The sequence below is a fragment of the Triticum urartu genome, chromosome 4, assembly GCF_003073215.2.
Source record: "Triticum urartu cultivar G1812 chromosome 4, Tu2.1, whole genome shotgun sequence".
In the NCBI taxonomy this organism is placed as follows: domain Eukaryota; kingdom Viridiplantae; phylum Streptophyta; class Magnoliopsida; order Poales; family Poaceae; genus Triticum; species Triticum urartu.
This window is the reverse complement of record NC_053025.1, coordinates 439,867,562-439,888,201: the sequence shown is the minus strand read 5'-3', so window position 1 is coordinate 439,888,201 and position 20,640 is coordinate 439,867,562. Positions and strand designations below refer to the sequence as shown.

The 20,640-nt window shown below is 42.8% G+C and overlaps 1 pseudogene; it reads left to right on the top strand.

Moving 5' to 3' along the window:
• Positions 1-14,391: 14,391 nt before the first annotated feature.
• The window catches only part of LOC125554784, a 55,177-nt pseudogene continuing 48,928 nt past the window's right edge, over positions 14,392-20,640 (top strand).

The window sequence follows — 20,640 nt, the reverse complement described above, 5'->3', positions numbered from 1 at the left end:
TAGACACAACAATTTATCGTTTGATCTTTTAGCCGTGTGCGGTGCCCCCCTCCACCATAGTCCACCTCGATAATACTGTAGCGGTGCTTAGGCGAAGCCCTGCGTCGGTAGAACATCATCATCGTCACCACGCCGTCGTGCTGACGTAACTCTCCCTCAACACTCGGCTGGATCGGAGTTCGAGGGACGTCATCGGGATGAACGTGTGCTGAACTCAGAGGTGCCGTACGTTCGGTACTTGATCGGTCGGATCGTGAAGACGTACGACTACATCAACTGCGTTGTGATAACGCTTCCGCTTTCGGTCTACGAGGGTACGTGGACAACACTCTCCCCTCTCGTTGCTATGCATCACGATGATCTTGCGTGTGCGTAGGATTTTTTTTGAAATTACAACGTTCCCCAACAGGGAGAGTCGGAGTAGCTTAGCACTTCGCTGGGGTACTTGTTTGCCGCGAACGCATCGGAGATGCGCAGCGCTGCGAAGGAGGCGACAAGCACGCCGACGACGTCGTCCGCTAGCGTGACGGACTCATCAGTGTAGGAGAAGGGCCCCGTCTAAAGCATGTTCCCGGCAAGCTCCTCGAGCTGCCCCACGGTGGGCGCCAACTGTCATGGTGGGCGCACGGCAGATGCCAAGGGATGGCTAAAGAGAGGAGGAGGCTCGAGGGCGCTGGTGGACTCCAGAGGCGAGGTTGGCATGAGCCAGCGCAGGACGCCGGACATACCCAGGTTCGGGGCTCTCCGGAGAGATAATACCCCTAGTCCTGCCAAGTGTTGTTGTGTGATTGATAGTACAATGTTGCTCCTGGAGCTGTATGGAGGAGGAAGGCAGCTGGCCAAGGCTTAGGCAGTTCCCTCTCCTTGGGTGTTGCTAACTAGGTGTGTGTGATGGAATGAGTTCTCTTCTCTCTCTCCCTCATGTATGAGGGCTCCTGGGGGGTTTATAGGTCAACCCCCTAGGGGTACAGTGGTAATGTTACAAGTCGGTGGGTCTGAATTGTCGGTGTCCGGGGACCCGGGCTGGGTCCCGCTGAGGGCTTGTGGTTCGCCGGGTTCCCCTAGGTGCGGGCCCCACATGCCTAGGGGGACTGTGCGCCGTCTTGTCGATCGTCAGGGCGTGGCCGAGTCGAGTCGTGTACAGTGCTCTCCGTCAAGTCTCCTCTTGTTGTTGTCAGCGGTGAAGGCGGGGGCACTGTAGCCACGTCGGCCCTGGTCAGCGGGTAGGTGAGGGGCACTGTTGCTACGTACCCGATGACCCGAGGCATGGGCGGGGCACTGTTACCTCGGTCATCATTGATTGAAGTCTTGTCCCCATCATACGGCCTGGATGGGACGGGAGTGGACCCACGGCTGGATTGCGTAGCACGCCACGGGTGGCACTGGCTTGTTGAGGAGGCTTCGGTCGTGCCGGGTTCGGCTATCTTGCGCTAGTTGTTGGGGCCGAGTCGACGTGTCTTGCCGGGTCGGCTAGTCTGGCCGGCTTGCGGGGCTTGGCCGGGTCGAGCGACCTGGCCAAGTGCGTGCCGATATTGAGGGGCAGGGCCAACCCCGTTATTTTTGAAGAGGATCCGGGTTCCGTTGCCTGCCCGGGGTCCATCCCCCTGGTCCATCCCCCCGACACTGCTGCTGCTTCTTTTTCAGGCTCCTTGCAGTGGCTAATAGTCGGCGTTTAAAGTGCTCCTGCTTGAGAGGTTCCTCAGGCACGATGAAATCCTCGTCGCCGAGGCTCTCCTCATCCTCGGCGAGCGGAAGATAGTTACTGTCCTCCGAGTCTTCGTGTATGGCATGTTCAACAGGGCTATCGTGCTCGTCTTCCCATTCATCATGTTCGGACGTTGCCTCAACAGGGTCTTCATTGTCTTCGGCATCATCCGGGGTGTTGTTTTCTCCGGTGCCGGCATTGCTGTCTTTTGCACAACGTGACTTAGAGCGGTGCCGCTGACACCGGCGTCTAGGCTGTGTCTCAGGAGGTTTATCCTCAACTGGATCTTCCTTGTCATCGTCATTAGTTTCTTTAGGTGCATCCACCATGTATACGTCGTATGAAGAAGTGACCATCGAACGTCCGGTAAACGATGGGTTTTGGCCCTGCTCCTGATCGGCATCGTCGCCTATACCGTCGAGGTCTTCGGAGCCATAATCGAGCATGTCGGTTAAGTCCTCGACAGTGGCTATGGAGTGGGTGGCTGGTGGGAAGCAAAATTCTCCATCATCAGCCCCTAGTTCGAACCGGATATAGTTCGGCTGTGAGTCCTCCACCAAGGACAGGTTCTTTAATGAATTTAGCATGTCGCCCAAGGGTGAGTGCTGGAAGATGTCTGCGGCGTTGAATTCGGAGATCGATAAACGATCAAGTTCGGCGTCCGTGGGCTCACATGGTTCAGAACTTATGACCGAAGATGAGTCCGGAGTTCCAGTGGCACAGGTACCGTGTGAGATCAAGTCTATGCGCGGCTCCAACGCCGGGGAATCTGTGGCCTCCGTGGCGGGGTTGAGCTTCCCATCCTTGGATGACGATGTCTGCTCTGGATCTAAGGCCAGAGCAGTTATAGGAGCTATCTCCTGGATGCGATCCAATGACAGATTTAGGTCATGTCTATCGGGGTGACCAGGAGTGGTTGCAGCGGTCTTGAATTCGGTGAAGATCAAGTCCCCGCGGATGTCCACAACGTAGTTCAAGCTCCCAAATCCGACCTGATGGCCAGGGGCGTAGCTTTTGATCTGCTCCAGATGGCCAAGCGAGTTGGCCTGCAGTGCGAAGCCGCCGAACACGAAGATCTGTCTAGAGAGGAAAACTCCCCCTTGGACAACATCGTTGTAGATGATTGGATGAGCCATCGAACCCCTTGACGATGGCACAGTGGAACTCTCAATTAAATCACCAATGTCGGTGTCAAAACCGGCGGATCTCGGGTTGGGAGTCCCGAACTATGCGTCTAAGGTCGATGGTAACAGGAGACAGGGGACACGATGTTTACCCAGGTTCGGGCCCTCTCTATGGAGGTAATACCCTACGTCCTGCTTGATTGATCTTGATGAATATGAGTATTACAAGAGTTGATCTACCACGAGATCGTAATGGCTAAACCCTAGAGGTCTAGCTTGTATGGCTATGGTAACGAATATATCCTCTTCGGAATGTGCCCAAATGTAGCATGGGCCGTTAAATGGCTGAAAGTGACACCGGGCCAAAATCGGCCCAATTGCACCAAGGGCAGCTAACATGCTGAAATGAACATTGGGCCGAAATGGGTCAAACTGTACGATGGGCCCTTAATAGGTCAAAATACACACTGGGCCGTAATTGGGCCCAAACGTACTAGACTTAGAACGGGCGAACCTTCATATGGGCCATAATTTGGCCCAGAGACATGGTGGACCGATAATGGGTCGGTCTAATAGTTTATGACCAAATCTTGTGGGCCTTTGACTGGGCCGGCCTTTTTAAGTAAACGAGCCACTGTTGGGTTGTGCCACTTATCACCTTTTCATTGGCAGGTATCATTCATTGGATGCGCGACACCTATCGCAACATTGAGCTGAAGCATGCTTCCATTGGCGAATGAGAAATCTACATGTGGAAATTTTCCATTGGTCGGGGTTGTTCATGGGTATCTAATCCAAAACCGGCACCCGATAGCTTAAGGACGATCCGTTATGGTGGCTACCACGTGTTGGTTACCCTTGAAGAAATCACTTCCATGACGCGCCATTTATCATCACGGAAGTGAACACTTCCGTGATGAAAAATTAATTATTTTCATGGAAAAATTCTACGACATCACATGTATGACCATCTCGATTCTGTCATAAAATTATCATGAATGTACATGCGTGACAGAAAACGTGACCTACTGTGACAAACACGTATTATGATGAAAGTATTTTTTTGTAGTGGTGTTCTTGTTTGTGGTGGTGGTTGGACATGGAGATGAATGATGATTGAGGCTTAATGGCGGCATGCAGGGTTGAAGGTGTATATAGGAGCTATCTTGTAACCTCCTCCATTGATGTAGCATCTCTCCTTTGATCCAAGGGCTCTAGGTAAGCCTTATCCTTTCCCAAACCATCCCTTGAAGGCCAAGGAAGATGCAGGACCAATGGGACAAAATCCACGTAGTATCCTATCTCGAGAGGCAGTTTTGGGTGAAGTCTTGGGCTCATATGAGCGTCCGTACGACCATCCATGGTCGTATGGAAAGTCGTCTTCCGTACTGACCTCTTTTGGCAAAACGGCCGCCGTTTCTTCATACGAACTTGGAATTTGCCGTTCTTGGGCTCGTTGGATTTGTATGAATGATGCCGACCCATTTATGACTTTAGATCTTACTTTGAAGCACTTAGAAAAATTGACCTTTTCCCTCTTTGAAATGGCTAAGTCTAGTGTCCTCGATGTCCACCGTTTGAACTCCTTTCATCATGCTAAGTGCATGGGAAGTCCACAACATCTACAAGATACACAAAGACAAGGAAAACAAATGAAAACCAACTTAGAATAAAGTTTTTGCAATGCTCACGATGAAAAGGATAAAAAGATGGAAATCATGCATATGGACATATAATTGGCTCGATGGGACATGATATAACTTAATGTACGAAGATAATGTGCAACGAATGAGATCTAAAGACGTGTAAAATATGTAGCCATCAACCTCTCTTGTCCTCGAGTAAGAAGTTTGACTAAGGCCGAAAGACAAAATGGGCTAGGAATTGGCCCATTTACCGAATGGGCCGAGGACAGGCCTAAAGTCACAACGGGCTAGAATTGGCCCAACTGCAGAATGGGCTGAGAAAAGGCCGAAAGATGTCCTGGGCCGTTAACGGGCAGGAACTAACGATGGGCTGCTAACAGGCCGAAAAAATCTCGGGCCGTAATTGGGCCCAAAGACGTAGTGGGCCGTTAATGGGCTGAAACTGACGATGGGCTGGAAATTGTCAAATCTATAATGGGCCTTCGATGGGCCGATTCTGTGTAACTTGTATGGGCTGTGCTGGTGAATGGGCCTCACTCAAGTAGGCCGCTAATGGGCCGGCCCTCTTATTTTGACAGGCCTGGCCTTTTAACCTGAATGGGCCATTGTTGGGCTGAGACACGTGTCGACGTATCATAGGCGCGTTCCATCCATTCGCTGGATGACAACTGTCCGGACGCCGGGCCGACACGTGGGTCTGCCGGCGAATGAGAAGTTTACATGTGGAAAATCCCCATTGGTCCGGGCTATTAACGGGTTATCGGATCCAAACCGGAAATCGATAGATTAATGGTGACCCGTTACAATGGATCCCACGTGTCGATTATCCTTGACGAAAGCACTTCTATGACGCACGATTTATCGTCATGGAAGTGGACACTTGTGTGATGATAATTTTGGTAATGTCATGAAACACTTCTACGACAGCACAGGTATGAATATCTTGATTCTGTCATAAAATCGTCATGGATGTACATGCATGATAGAAAACGTGACCTACTGTGACAAACACGTATCATCACAGAAGTGTATTTTTTTGTAGTGATGATAGTTGACTTGATTCTGTGCAAAAAAAACAAACTTTTGCTTCCAGTAACAGAATTGTTTAAATTCACCGTGACATGATAAAATTCTAATTTTTTACAGATGATTGATATACAAATTGTCTATGTTTTCCTAATTTTCAGAATTGTTTTGAGTAACAGAAGTATGGTCATTTCCAGATCATTACAGACTGTTCTGTTTTTGTCAGATTCTATTTTGAATGCATAGTTTGCTTGTTTCCTAGTTTCTATGGCTTATATTGCTCAATATAAATTGTGGAAATGATAAGGTACAATAGGCATTGTGTGAGAAAAATTATGAATCTTGTCTTTGACAGTACCAAAGTAAATGGTTTGCTTTATTATACTAATGCATCTCACGAAGTTTCGTTAAGTTTTGTGTGCTTGAAGTTTTCAAGTTTTGGGTGAGATGTCGATATGAGGATAATAAGGTGGAAAGAACCTAAGCTTGGGGATGCTCAACGCACCCCAAGGTAATATTCAAGGAAGACACAGGCAACTAAGCTTGGGGATAACCTGGAAGGCATCCCCTCTTTCGTCTTCAACATTATCGCTAACCTCACTTGGAGCTATATTTTCATTCGTCACATGATTTGAGTTTTGCTTGGAGTGTCATTTATTTTGTTTGTATTTGCTTGTTGTTATTTATATAATGTTTTGATTCTTTTATTTCAATAAAAATGTCAAGTATAGTCTTTACCATGCTGATTTTGCAAGTCTCTATGTGGCTGTTTGAAAACAAAAAGTTGCACGCTAGTGCATGAATTCTTGAGAAAAGTAAGAATGTGATAACATGTTGAAAATTTTGGCACAATAAGCTATGATAAATTTTCTACAGTTTGGTAAATTATCAGAATTTTTGGAGTTAGATAAGTATGAATCTTCTTGCATTCTTTACAGACTGTTCTGTTTAGACAGATTGCTATTATGTTTGCATATGTTTGCTTGTTTAACGATCCTATTTGAGGATAGGAATATTAAATATGCAGAGGCATTTAGAATGCAATGTTAAATAATAATTTTAGTGATTTGCTATAGTAGAGAATTATAAGGTTATTGCATCGATTTATACTAATTTATCTCACGAGTTCTTGTTGAGTTTAATTTGTGTGGATGAAGTTTTTAAGATTTAGAAAAACCGTGATATAAAAGGAATTAACGAGATACAAAATCTCAAGCTTGGCGATGCCCAAGGCATTCCAAGATAATATTTCAGGAAGTCTCAAGCATCTAAGCTTGGGGATACCCCGGTAGGCATCCCACCTTTTTCATCAACAATTACGAGTTACTATCGGTTGAGCCTACGTTTTTGCTTCTTTACATGATGTGTGCTATTCTTGGAATGTAATTTTATTTTCTTTTGCTTGCTGTTTAAAAAAATACTTAGATATGTTTTTTTAAATAAGAGAGAGTCCTCAAATGGCTACCCATTTACTTAACTACTCACTTGATCTTCACTTATATCATTTTGGAGTAGTTTGTTATTTACTCTTGTGCTTCACTTATATCCTATGAGTAAATTGTTGAATGAATTGAATATCATGAGGTAGAAATTATATGTTCACATCATGCCTAGTAGTAGCTTCACATTGGGTTTAGAAAATGAAATCTTTTGAAGCTTGACAATCACAATATTGGTCATACAAGCAATTCATGAATGATTAGTATAAGGAAGAGAACTTTCACATACAAATATATTATCTTGGACATCTTCTATGATTGTGAATACCCATTAATTAATTTCAAACTTGAGCAAATTAGTTGAAGTTGGACAACGAAGACAACGTAATGAATTATGGTTGTGTATATTTGCATAGAAGTTATATTGTTATGGTTCCTGCAACATGTGGCATTTGCTTAGGATCTTTTGCTAGCCAAAAAATCATACTAAGTAGAGATACTACTTGTGCATCAAAAAACCCGTAAACCTAGTTTCTTGTCATGAGTGTCCACCATACCTACCTATGGATTGAATAAGATCCTTCAAGTAAGTTGTCATCGGTGCATAGAGCAATAAAAATTGCTCCTAAATATGTTTGATCATTTATTGTAAGGGAAAATAAGCGTTGTACAAACTTGTGATGGTACAGCAATAAAAACAAAGGACTGCATAATAAAGGTTGCTATCATAAGGGGCAATATAACGTGACGTTCCTTAGCATTAAGAGATTGTGCATCCAAAAATAAAAATCACATGACAACCTCTGCTTCCCTCTGCGAAGGGCCTATCTTTTACTTTTCATTATTTACTTTTATGCAAGAGTCAATAGTATGCATTCTCATTTCAACCTCAATTATTCTATAGTTGGCAAGCATCATGTGGTGGGGAAAGATCTATGCACATATGGCCAGTCAAATATATTTGATCATGAATTATTATTGTCGACAACTATCTCTATGATAAATGAGTTGGGAGGCGGAACATTAAGCCCCTATCTTTCTTTGTGTTTGACGGATGCCATTTGTTCTAACAATATGCCTTGACTACTAGCAATCATAGAAGACTATGTGATGATTGAGTATGTGGAGCTCTTACTTAGACTTTGTTAAGAATAAGTTGAATTGCAGTTGTTTGGTGACTAAGAACATAGGTTGTTAAGTTTCAAGAGCAGGCATTGTTTGAACTGCAACATGTGAATTTATAGCTACTTTATCATGATGAGTTTTATGAGAAAGAGTTGATGTTATGAAGCTAGGAAAAGTGATTGAAATTATCATTGATCAAACTTATGCACTATGCTAGCATTCACACTTCATAAATTATTTCTTTACCATTTACCTACTCGAGGACGAGTAGGAATTAAGATTGGGGATGCTGATATGTCTCCAACGTATCTATAATTTATGAAGTATTCATGCCATGTTTACGACAATTTTATATCGTTTTGGTATGATTTGAATGGAACTAACCCGGACTGACACTCTTTTCAGCAGAACTACAGTGGTGTTGTTTTTTGTGCAGAAATGAAAGCTCTCCAAATGAGCTGAAACTTTTTGATGACTTTTTTGGAACAAAAGAGGCACTAAAAGCTTCACGGGAGGACTAGAAGGTGAAGGAGGTGGCCACTACCCACCAGGGCGCGCCAAGGGCCTTGCTCGTGTGCTGGTGGGTAGTGGGCCCCTCGTGGCCCATCTCAGCATGAAACCGACGCCAAAAAATCCTATAAATATAGAAACCCCCAAAATAACCCTAGATCAGAAGTTATGCCGCCGCAAGCCTCTATAGCCACAAAATACCATTCTAGACCCTGTTCCGGCACCCTGTCGGAGGGGGAAATCATCACCGGTGGCCATCTTCATCATCTCGCCGGCCACGATGATGAGGAGGGAGTATTCCACCCTCGGGGCTGAGGGTTTCTACCAGTAGCTATGTGTTTAATCTCTCTCACTCTCGTGTTCTTGATTTGGCACGATCTTGATGTATCGCGAGCTTTATTAATATCGTTGGATCATATGGTGTTTTGCCCTCTCTATCTTGTTGATATGAATTGAGTTTTCCCTTGGAGATTTCGTTCTTATCGGATTGAATACTTTTATGGATTTGAGAACACTTGATGTATGTCTTGCTATGAATACCTGTGGTGACAATAGGGTATCATATTGATTCACTTGATATGTGTTTTGGCACTCAACTCGCGGATCCCCGAGGTGACATTGGGGTAATCTATGCATAGGGGTTGATGCATGTTCTCGTCTTTGTTTCTTTGGTAGAAATCATGGGGCGCTCTTTGAGGTTCATTGTGTTGGATTGGGTATTATGAATCTAAAATTGTTTGATGCATATCATATAATCAACTCATGGATACTCGCAGTGACATTGGAGTATCTAGGTGACATTAGAGTTGGTTCTTGTGTATCATATAGTGTTATTTTAGTATGAACTCTTGGATAGATTAATCAGAAAGGGTAACTTGGTATTATTTTAGTATGAACTCTTGGATAGATTGATCAGAAAGGATAACTTTGAGGTGGGTTCGTACCCTACAAACAATTTCTTCTTATGTTCTCCACTAGATAAGAACTTTGGCATGATTCTTCATCGCATGTTGAGGGATGGTTATATGATCCAATTATATTAGCATTGTTGAGAGATTGCACTAGCGAAAGTACAGACCCTAGGCCTTGGTTTCAAGCATTGCAATACCGTTTGTGCTCACTTGTGTTACTTGTTACCTTATTGTTCCTGTTACAAAAAGTTAGTATCTACTATCATTACTACACTTGTATCACCATCTCTTCGCGGAACTAGTGCACCTATACAATTTACCATTGTACTTGGTATGTTGGGGACAACAAGAGACTCTTTGTTATTTGGTTGTAGGGTTGTTTGAGAGAGACCATCTTCATCCTACGCCTACCACGGATTGATTAAACTTAGGTCATCCACTTGAGGGAAAATTGCTACTGTCCTACAAAACTCTGCACTTGGAGGCCCAACAGGAGTCTACGAGAACAAGTTGTGTAGTAGACATCAAGGACACGGAGAAGTTAAGCTTGGGATTGCTGATACGTCTCCAACGTATCTATAATTTTTGATTGTTTCCTCTTATTTTATTATCAATCTTGGATGCTTTGTATGCATTTCTTTGGTATTTTATATCATTTTTGGAAACTAACCCATTAACCCAGTGCCTAGTGCCACTTGTTGTTTCTACTTGTTTTTGGTTTTCCCGAAAATCAGTACCAAACGGAGTCCAAACGCTACGAAACTTTTTGAAGATTTTTTTCTGGAAAAAGAGTCTCTACAAGCTTCGGGAGGAGACTAGAGACGAACGAGGAGACATCAAGGCAATAGGGCGCGCCCAGCGGGCGCACCCTATTACCTTATGGGCCGCACAAGGCTCCGCCTAACCTAATTCCACTTCTATAAATTCAAATATCGGGAAACCCCCAGAGAGCCACCTGAAACACTTTTTCCGCCACCGCAAGCTCTTGTTCTTGCATGATCCCATCTGGAGGCCTTTTCCGGCACCCTACCAAGGGGGATCAAGTACAGAGGGCTTCTACATCATCCTTGCTGCCTTCCGATGATGCGTGAGTAGTTCACCACAGACCTACGGGTCCATGGGTAGTAGCTAGATGGCTTATTCTCTCTCTTTGATGTTCAATACCATGTTCTCCTCGATCTTATTGAAGTTCTATCTGGTGTAATCTTCTTTGGTGGTGTGTTTGTTGGGATCCCCATGAATTGTGTGTTTATGATCAGATTATTCATTGAAAGAAATTGAGTCTTTTCCAAACTTTATTATGCATGATTGTTATAGCTTTGTATTTGTCTTCGATCTATCTGTTTGGTTTGGCCGACTAGATTGATTTATCTTCTGTGGGAGACGTGCTCTGTAATGGGTTCAATCTTGCAGTGCTCTATATCCCAGTGACATAGTAGGGGACAAGATACATATTTGTATTGTTGCCATTAAGGGTAAAACGAGAGGGTTTATTCATATTGATTGGGCTTACTTTGTTAACATCATGTCATCTAGCTTAAGGCGCTACTTCGTTTGTCATGAACTTAATACCATAGATGCACGCTAGATAGCAGTCGATTGGTGGAGTAATAGTAGTAGATGCAGGCAGGAGTCGGTCTACTTGTCTCGGACATGATGCCTATATACATGATCATTTCTGTGAATAACGTCATAACTATGTGCTTTTCTATGAATTGCCCAAAAGTAATTTGTTCTCCTACCGTATGCTATGTATTCGAGAGAGAATCCTCTAGTGAAAACTATGGCCCCGGGGTCTACTTTAATCATATTATAATATCCAAAAATACTTTGTTGCAATTTGTTTACTTTTATTTTACTTTGCAATTTATCCATCTACCTATACAAGATTTAATCCTTGCAAGTAACTAGTTCAAGGGGATTGATGACCCTCTTGCCCGCGTTGGGTGCAAGTATTTGCTTTTGTGTGTGCGGGTTGTGGAGACGAGAATTTGCTTGGTTCTCCTATTAGTTCGATAACCTTGGTTCCAACTGAGGGAAATAATTATCTCTACTATATTGTATCTCCCCTCATCTTCCCATCGCAGTTTACAAGTAGCAGCGGCGGTCGACCCCATGCCGGCTGGAGACGCCAAAGCGGCGAACAACCCGAAGTCCCAGTTGGTGAGGGCGAGGCCTGGGCCACTCGGGAGGCCGCAGCGGCGGGCAGCTAAGAGCGTCTCAGCCCTGGAGGCTCACATTCTTGAGGTCACGGGAGGCTCCAGGATCCTGGGTGGTGACCTGACGAAGCATTGTGGTGCGTCCGATGGTACTTGATACATCTCCAACGCATCTATAATTTTGGATTGTTCCATGCTATTATAGTATTAACCTTGAATGTTTTATATGCAATTATATGAAATTATATATCATTTTTTGGGATTAACCTATTAACCTAGTGCCCCTTGCTAGTTGCTGTTTTTTGCTTGTTTTTGGCTTTTCAGAAAACATGTACCTGATTGCGGCTTGAACTATGTCAGTATTTCCCCAAAGAGGAAGGGATGATGCAACACAACTACCGTAGGTATTTCCCTCAGTGATGAGACCAAGGTTATCGAACCAATAGGAGAACCATGCAACACCACGTAAACAACTCCTGCACACAAAGAACAAATACTTGCAACCCGACATAAGAGAGGGATTGTCAATCCCTCACGGGTAAAAAGATAGGTAAAATTGTAGTAGATTGGATAAATAGATCTCGCGGGAACGCGAGATGAAATAAATAATAATAAATTGTGGCAAGATATTTTTGGGTTTTTGGATTAATAGATCTGAAAATAAAAGCAAATAAAAATAGATTGCAAAGGCAAATATAATAAAGAAGAGACCGGGGGCTGTAGGTTTCACTAGTGGCTTCTCTCGAGAAAAATAGCAAACGATGGGTAAACAAATTACTGTTGGGCAATTGATAGAACTTTAAATAATCATGATGATATCCCGGTAATAATCATTATATAGGCATCACGTCCAAGATTAGTAGACCGACTCCTACCCGCATCTACTACTATTACTCCACACATCGACCGCTATCCAGCATGCATCTAGTGTATTAAGTTCATGGAGAAACGGAGTAATGCAATACGAACAATGACATGATGTAGACAAGATCTATTTATGTAGAAATAGACCCCATTTTTTTGTCCTTAATAGCAACGACACATACGTGTCGGTTCCCCTTCTGTCACCGGGATCAAGCACCATAAGATCGAACCCATCACAAAGCACCTCTTCCCATTGCAAGATAAATAGATCAAGTTGGCCAAACAAAACCCAAATATCGAAGAAGAAATACGAGGCTATAAGCAATCATGCATATAAGAGATCAAAACACTCAAATAACTTTCATGGATAAAAACATAGATCTGATCATAAACTCAAAGTTCATCGGATCCCAACAAACACACCACAAAAAGAGTTACATCATATGGATCTCCAAGAGACCATTGTATTGACAATCAAAAGAGAGAGAGGAAGCCATCTAGCTAATAACTATGGACCCGAAGGTCTACAAAAGACTACTCACGCATCATCAGAGAGGCACCAATTAGGATGATGAACCCCTCTGTGATGGTGTCTAGATTTGGTCTGGTGTTTCTGGAACTTGAGGTGGCTGGAATTGATTTTCGTTGAGTCCCCTAAGGTTTATAGAATATTGGGGTATTTATAGAGCAAAGAGGTAGTGCAGGAGGCCACCGAGGTGGGAACAACCCACCTGGGCGCGCCTGGGGGCCCACCACCCAGGTGCTTCTCCGGCCCATTGGATGTCTACTGGTCCATCAAAATTCCACAAAAAGTTTCGCTGCGTTTGGACTCCGTTTGGTATTGATTTTCTACGATGTAAAAAACAAGCAAAAGACAACAACTCGCACTTGGCACTATGTCAATAGGTTAGTACCAAAAAATGATATGAAGTGATTGTAAAACATATAAAATGATAATATAACAGCATGGAACAAAACGGAGTCCAAACGCTACAAAACTTTTTGATGATTTTTTCTGGACCACAAGGGACCCTAGAAGGTTCGGGAGAAGACCTGAAGAGTCACGCGGGAGCGACAAGCTCAGGAGGCATGCCCCCAAGGCATGTGGGCCCTTCATGGCACCTCTTGACCTAATTCCACCTCTACAAATTTCCAAATATTCCCAATACATCTGAGAGCCACCGAAAATACTTTTTCCGCCGCCACAAGTTTTCGTTCTTCAGAGATCCCATCTGGAGGCCTTTTCCGATACTCTGCCGGAGGGGGGTTTGATCATGGAGGGCCTCTACATCAACCTTGTTGCCCTTCCGATAATGTGTGAGTAGTTTACCACAGACCTAGCAATACCCTAGTTTTTCTTATGCCGACAGACTCTGCCACGTGGTGACTAAGTCAGTACCTGCATTATAGGATACGGTGGTCTACTTCTGGTGGGCGGTCCCTCACATAATATTATCCCTCAAGACGCTTATGTTGAGATAACTCAATTCTCCTACTTCTTGTCCCATATCTGCGGTGGTTAACTTAAAGATATTAAGGTCATGAGGACCAGACGAAGGCAATAAGTTTCATGGATAACTGTGACTCCTAGATTAATTATGTTCCCCTTAAGATGTCTACACCTGCCATGTCACAAGTCTGTTGGTTTCCACGCTCATTTATCTACTTCATGTGTGTCCTGGGGGGTTGTATGTCTCCAACTACGAAAATGAAAAGGACATCTCCAATCACTAAATTACCAAAGGTAAATAAGCAACACGAAGCAACACACATAATTAGACAACACATATCAAATAACCACTTACTAGTCGACCGACCGATAGGCAACAATTACTCAAATAACATCACATAAAAAGGGGTTCAAGAGTTGTTAAAACCCATCATGGAGACCATGATGGAGGAGGAAGAAGGGATGGTGATGGTGCTGGCGCGGTGGATGATGGTGATGGTGGCGCGGCGGTGGTGGTCCTCCAACAGTGGCTCCCTTCCGGTCTATTTCAAGGTTGCAACTATGGTGTGTGTTCTTGATGGTGGCTGCGGCTGGACGTGGAGATGAATAATAAATGAGGCTTTATGGTGGTGGCTAGGGTTGAAGGTCAATATATAAGAGCTCTCCCGTAGCCTATTCCGTTGATGTAGCATCTCTCCTTTGATCCAAGGGCTCTAGGTAAGCCTTAACCTTTCCCAAAACATCTATTGAAGGCCAAGGAAGTGGTGGGGACAAATAGGGACAAAATCCACGAAGAATACCGTGTTGAGAGATAGTTTTCAGTGAAGTCTGTGGCTCATACGAGCGTTCATACGACCATCCCTGGTTGTATGGAATACCCTCATTCATATTGGCCTCTTCTCGTAAACGACCGCCATTTCTTCATACAAACTCGGAATTTGATGTTCTTTAGATCATTGGATTTGTATAAACGATGCCAACCCATTTCGTGTTTTAGATCTTCATTTGGATCTCTTTGAAAAAAATTAAATTTTCCCTCTTCAAAATGGCTAAGTCTGGTGTCCTCGATGTCCACCGTTTGAACCGCTTTCATCATGCTAAGTGCATGGGAAGTCCACAACACCTATAAGACACACAAAGACAAGGAAAACTAATAAAAGCAACTAAGAAAAAGGCTTACGCAATGCTCGCAGTGAAAAGGATAAAAATTGGAAATCATGCATATGGACATATGATTGGCTCAATGGGACATGATATAATTTAATGTATGGAGATAATGTGTAACAAATGAGCTCTAAAGATGCTAAAATATGGATCCACAGTGATGATACTATAGCCCCATTGATGTAGCATTGCGTCGGCGTATTCCTTGGATTGATTCCCCCTCCGGATGCCTTACGGAGGCTAGGGTTCTGTAGATGTGTTTCTGGAGACTATGGGCGGCTGATCCCCGATCCGACTCCACAAAGGGTGAAGCAGCCGACCCAGGGGAAGTGATGGCAGGTCATACGACCGCGTGCACTTGTATGGTTGGTTGTCTTGCGCTCTGGATGAGCCGTGCAGGATCCAAATGCCACCAATCTTTTTATTATTTTATGGTAGGTGATAATCACATTGATTGACATGATTCCCTCATAATTGCCTAGGATTTCTTCCATAGTGTTCCCTTGGTCCCAAAAGACGATACCTGGGGAAAACCGACAAAAAGTAGTCCACGAATGTGGTAAAATTCCACAAAGCCTACTTCGTAGGAAAAAATAAAGGGTACAAACTTCACATATTTGGGAGTCATTAGGGCCCACCTGGTGATCGAGCAAATGTTCCTCCTGTATCTCAACCATAATCCAATATGATGCTTACAAATAGTCATTGTCCCCTTTCATTATTCACCCACCACGTCCATGTCATGTCATGTGGGCTCTATAGGTGACCTGCCCAATGCCTGACGCTCCCTTTCACAGATTTTAAAGATCGTGTGGGGCCAACATATAATTTTAAACACCCTTTCCCCCTTGTTTTTCTATTTTTGTATTGATCAACTTGCTCAAAATAAATACCTTGTATTTAATGCTTTCCAAGATTTGATTTTACTAGTATTTATTTACTCCCTTTGTACTACTATTTGTGGCTTGTGCTTCTCACATACGAGTCCCGCCTTCAGATTTGCGTGGATGCTCTAACCCTAAGGATTTCCTCCCCATTAGTACAATATGTTCAAGTAGATTTTTGTGAGGTTTTTGTTTGGGAATACCCATTTTTCCATGGTTGAGTAATTTTGTGAATTAGATATATGCTTATTTATGGCAAGCAATTCTTAAGTTCTTTTGAGATTCATGAGCATGTCTACGCTGATCTTTACTAGGCCATATTTTTGGAAACTATTCTTGCTAGGAGCGGAGCACATAAGATCCAAAAGAGAGGGGCGAGTGTTTGCTTCGGGTAGGAGAAAGGATTTGAAGAGGTAGGGGCAGTGATATGAATTAGGACTGAGAAGGGTGGAACCACGGTTGGCGGCAGGGGAGGCTGATTGTTTCACATGTTAAACTGGAGGGGAAAGTCCCTCAAGATGTTATTCTCTAGATCTCCGGGTATGTGTTTCTAAGAAAACGTCATCCATTCCATTAATTCCCTAACTAAGGTCATGTTTCCCCAATGATAATCCTTTATTACCATTTTTCTTATGATATGCGTGCAGATGATGTTATGCTTCTCAAGAGAAGCAACAAAACCATACAATCTAGCCGCCTCCATTTGGTGAGTGATTGATTCAGTAGCTTGGCTACTTGAAATGATTTGTGCGTTTGTTTCTTCTTGTTCTTGTTGTTGTGTTTATTGTTGCTGGTTCATATGATTCTTGTCTTCATGTATGCTTTGCTGATTGTGTGTGTAGAACGACAAAGTTGAGGAGACTGGTGTGTCAAGCATAAAATAGAGAAACAATTATAGCTGTGCATCCTGGACCAATGAGGATGGGGGTGTGATGACAACGTGAGGAGTAGTGGCTAGGCTTATGGGTTTGGATGCCATCCCACGTCCAGGTGTCACAAAATCTATTTACACCCCATCCCATGATAGCTACGACATTAATAGGATCCTAGAGTACTCCAAGGACAACATGCTCAAGCCATTCGATTCAAGAGCTAAAAGCATGCCAAGAAGCCCTATTGAAAGATTGCAGATAGAATCATTGCCATCAAGTTCCATCAAGACCCTTTCAATGGCCCATCACCAGTTCTTGTCTCCGATTAATTATCGAGGATCCAGTTTAATGGGAAACATAACTCAAATCATGGAGTTGGCTCCCAAGATTCTAGAGCCCAAGCCACAAGTGAATCCTATGGAGAAAACCATTTCTTCAGGGATCCCTTTCAAGGCTTCTAAGTCAAGGAGGAGTGTTGCAACTTCTCGAAGGATGTTACCTCAACAACCACAACCATCCATGATCAAGGTCAAGCTAACAGAAGGGAGATTATTTAGAGGGCAGCAAATGAGCCAACATTGGAACTGCAATGAGGACATTGTGATACCTTCAACTGATTCCTGTGAGATTAAGAACTCAAGTTATTCCAGGAGTAATAAAAGGAAGTTTGCTTCTGTGGTGCCCCATGTAGAGTTCAGCATGCATAAGAGGGAAGGTATGGGTGCTTCTGGAAGGAATTCAGGACAGCATAAACATTATAGATCTCAACAATATAATGTGTCTAGAACAAACCAACATTTGATGATTCGGTCCAAACACAAGACGAACAAACAACAAACAAAGTCATCATCATATGGTACTATTACCTCTATTCTTCACAAGAACAACCAGAAACAAAATTCTTTGGTGGGCAAGGGAAAGTTAGTACCAAAAAAACAATCTCAACCCAACAATCTATAAAGGGGATTGCAGGAGATTCCTCTTCTGGGACGATGGGGAATGGAAGAAAAGTCACTGTGGAAAGAATAAGTGGTAATTGGAAAGAATCAACATCAAAGAACAAAGACTTCCCACAGAACATAAGGTTTTTTTCAAAGAGGAACTCCACATATGAAAAGGTCCCATTCATGAGCGAAAAAGCAACAGACACACTCCAAAAGCAGGTTCAGCCTAATGTTGTTATGGATGTGAACATAAAGTGGAATAATCATGGTAAAGACAATATAGATGTTGTGTCGTGCACCAACACCTCATCCTTGGTTAAACCATTAGCGGACATTTCAGATACAAGAATCTATTTTTCTTTCGATGACATAACAGAGAACCATTATTGGGATAAAAATGTTGAAGGGTCATCAGTAGGGCTAAACTATGTCAATGGTGATTCATTAGGCATTTTGTTAGAAAGTAAAATGAAGGAGCTAACATTAAATGATGATCCATCCATCGTTTACACAAGGGGTGACTACTTTGTGAAGACTACCTTCACCTTGGACGAAGAACAAGTGTCCCCTTTTAGCAGTTGGGATGTGGAAAGTGAAGTATTCAAATTTAGCGCTTCTCCATAAAACCTTCACCTTATGTTGACTACTGCCAGTCAGACCAATCTTCAACCAAAGGACAACTTCTCCAACAGAGTAAACCATAGGTAAATAATGTTTTCTACTTTTGATCGTAGCACAAAAATATATGTTGGTACAAATAACAAACATCATCTAGGTTGTATTGTTTTCTGATGGCACTCTCCTCCTTTCTTTTTCCTCTTGTGCGTATTTTATTTGTTTCTTTTGATTTGTTGGTCATTTATCTAGGTTGTATTGCTTTCTCCTATCTTCTTAATATAATATGTTTACATAGCACCTGTGTTATACATTACTATTCGTTATTTTTTGTGTGTATTGTATTTACATAGCACTTGTATGATGCATTACTATTTCATAGCCACCATTTTTGTGTATGGTTTTTTACATAACTCATATTGGCATCTTGGCCACAAGCATAGCAAGCATCATCAAAAAGGGATATTTCAAGAGAATCAACGGGATCATAATAGTCATCATAGCAATCATCCTTCGATAAGAACGAAGGGAAATTAAACAATGTATGAGTTGCAGAGTTACTCTCATTAGAAGGTGGGCACGGGTGATCAATCCGCTCTTCCTCCTTTTGTTCTTCTCTCTCCTCCTCATCTTTTTCACCCAATGAGTTCACAGTTTCATCAATTTCTTCTTCCATAGACTCCTGCAAAATATTAGTCTCTTCTTGGACAGCGGAGATTTTCTCAATAAGTGTGTTAATATCGTAGTTGTATTCATAATTCTCATACCAATATTTAAGGATAGCTAAATTTTCCGGTCTATAAACCGAATCATCAAATTCTTCAAACTCTTTAAACACAGATTCAATTTCATAAGCACCCATAAAAGCAACAAATTCTTCTATTTGTTCCACATCATAGTAATCATATATACCATTAGCATCAGAAGCTAAGGTTTTATTATCATTAAATTCGCATCAAAAGGGAAGGTGTGGAGCCTTCATCCTAGAGCAACAAGTATAATCATATCTCAAGCATAGTTGCCTAGCATACCACTTCAATATATGAATTTGATCCCATAATAGTTTCCCTTTTGTGTCAAACGGTAATCCCTAAAGTATTCACGTTGATCCAACGTTACTCCCATTACATAATTGAAGGGGGTTTTCTCAGGATTATTAAAGTAGTACATAATATCTTTCACATAACCAGCATCGAGGGTTTTAGGAGGTTCCCCATCTCCATGAGCAGAAAGTACACCTAATTTTTTTGGTATTTCATGTTCCATATCCATAACTAAAGATAAAGAACAACTAAGAACAACAAATAAAAATTACTTAATGATAAAGCAAACAAGCACACACGAGAATATTCACCCCACACTATTGCTCCCCGGCAACGGCGCCAGAAAAAGGTCTTGATAACCCACAAGTATAGGGGATCGCAAGCGTTTTCGATAAGTAAGAGTGTTGAACCCAATGAGGAGATAAAGGCAGAACAAATATTCCCTCAAGTTCTATCGACCACCGATACAACTCTACGCACGCTTGATGTTCGCTTTACCTAGAACAAGTATGAAACTAGAAGTACTTTGCAGGTGTTGTTGGATAGGTTTGCATGATAATAAAGAGCATGTAAATAAAAAGTAGGGGCTGTTTAGATAAAGACACAACTAAGTTAGGTTTAGTAGAGAGCTTGTTGTTATGAGAAAGTTATTTGTCCCTAGGCAATCGATAACTAGACCGGTAATCATTACTGCAATTTTATATGAGGGAGAGGCATAAGCTAACACACTTTCTCTACTTGGATCATATGCACTTATGATTGGAACTCCAGCAAGCATCCGCAACTACTAAAGATCATTAAGGTAAAACCCAACCATAGCATTAAAGCATCAAGTCCTCTTTATCCCATACACAACAACCCCCCTTACTCGGGTTTGTGTTTCAGTCACTCACGCAACCCACTATAAGCGAATCATGAACATATTGCAACACCCTACAGTGGGGATCCCTCACGCTTGCGCGACACGGAGAGCACCATAGGACAGCACCAATAATAAAACATGCAACTCAAACCAATCTTGATCATCAAATAGCCCATAGGACAAAACGGATCTACTCAAACATCATAGGACAGCCATACATCATTGGGAAATAATATATAGCGTTGAGCACCATGTTTAAGTAGAGATTACAGCAGGTAAGAGAGAGGTTACACCGCT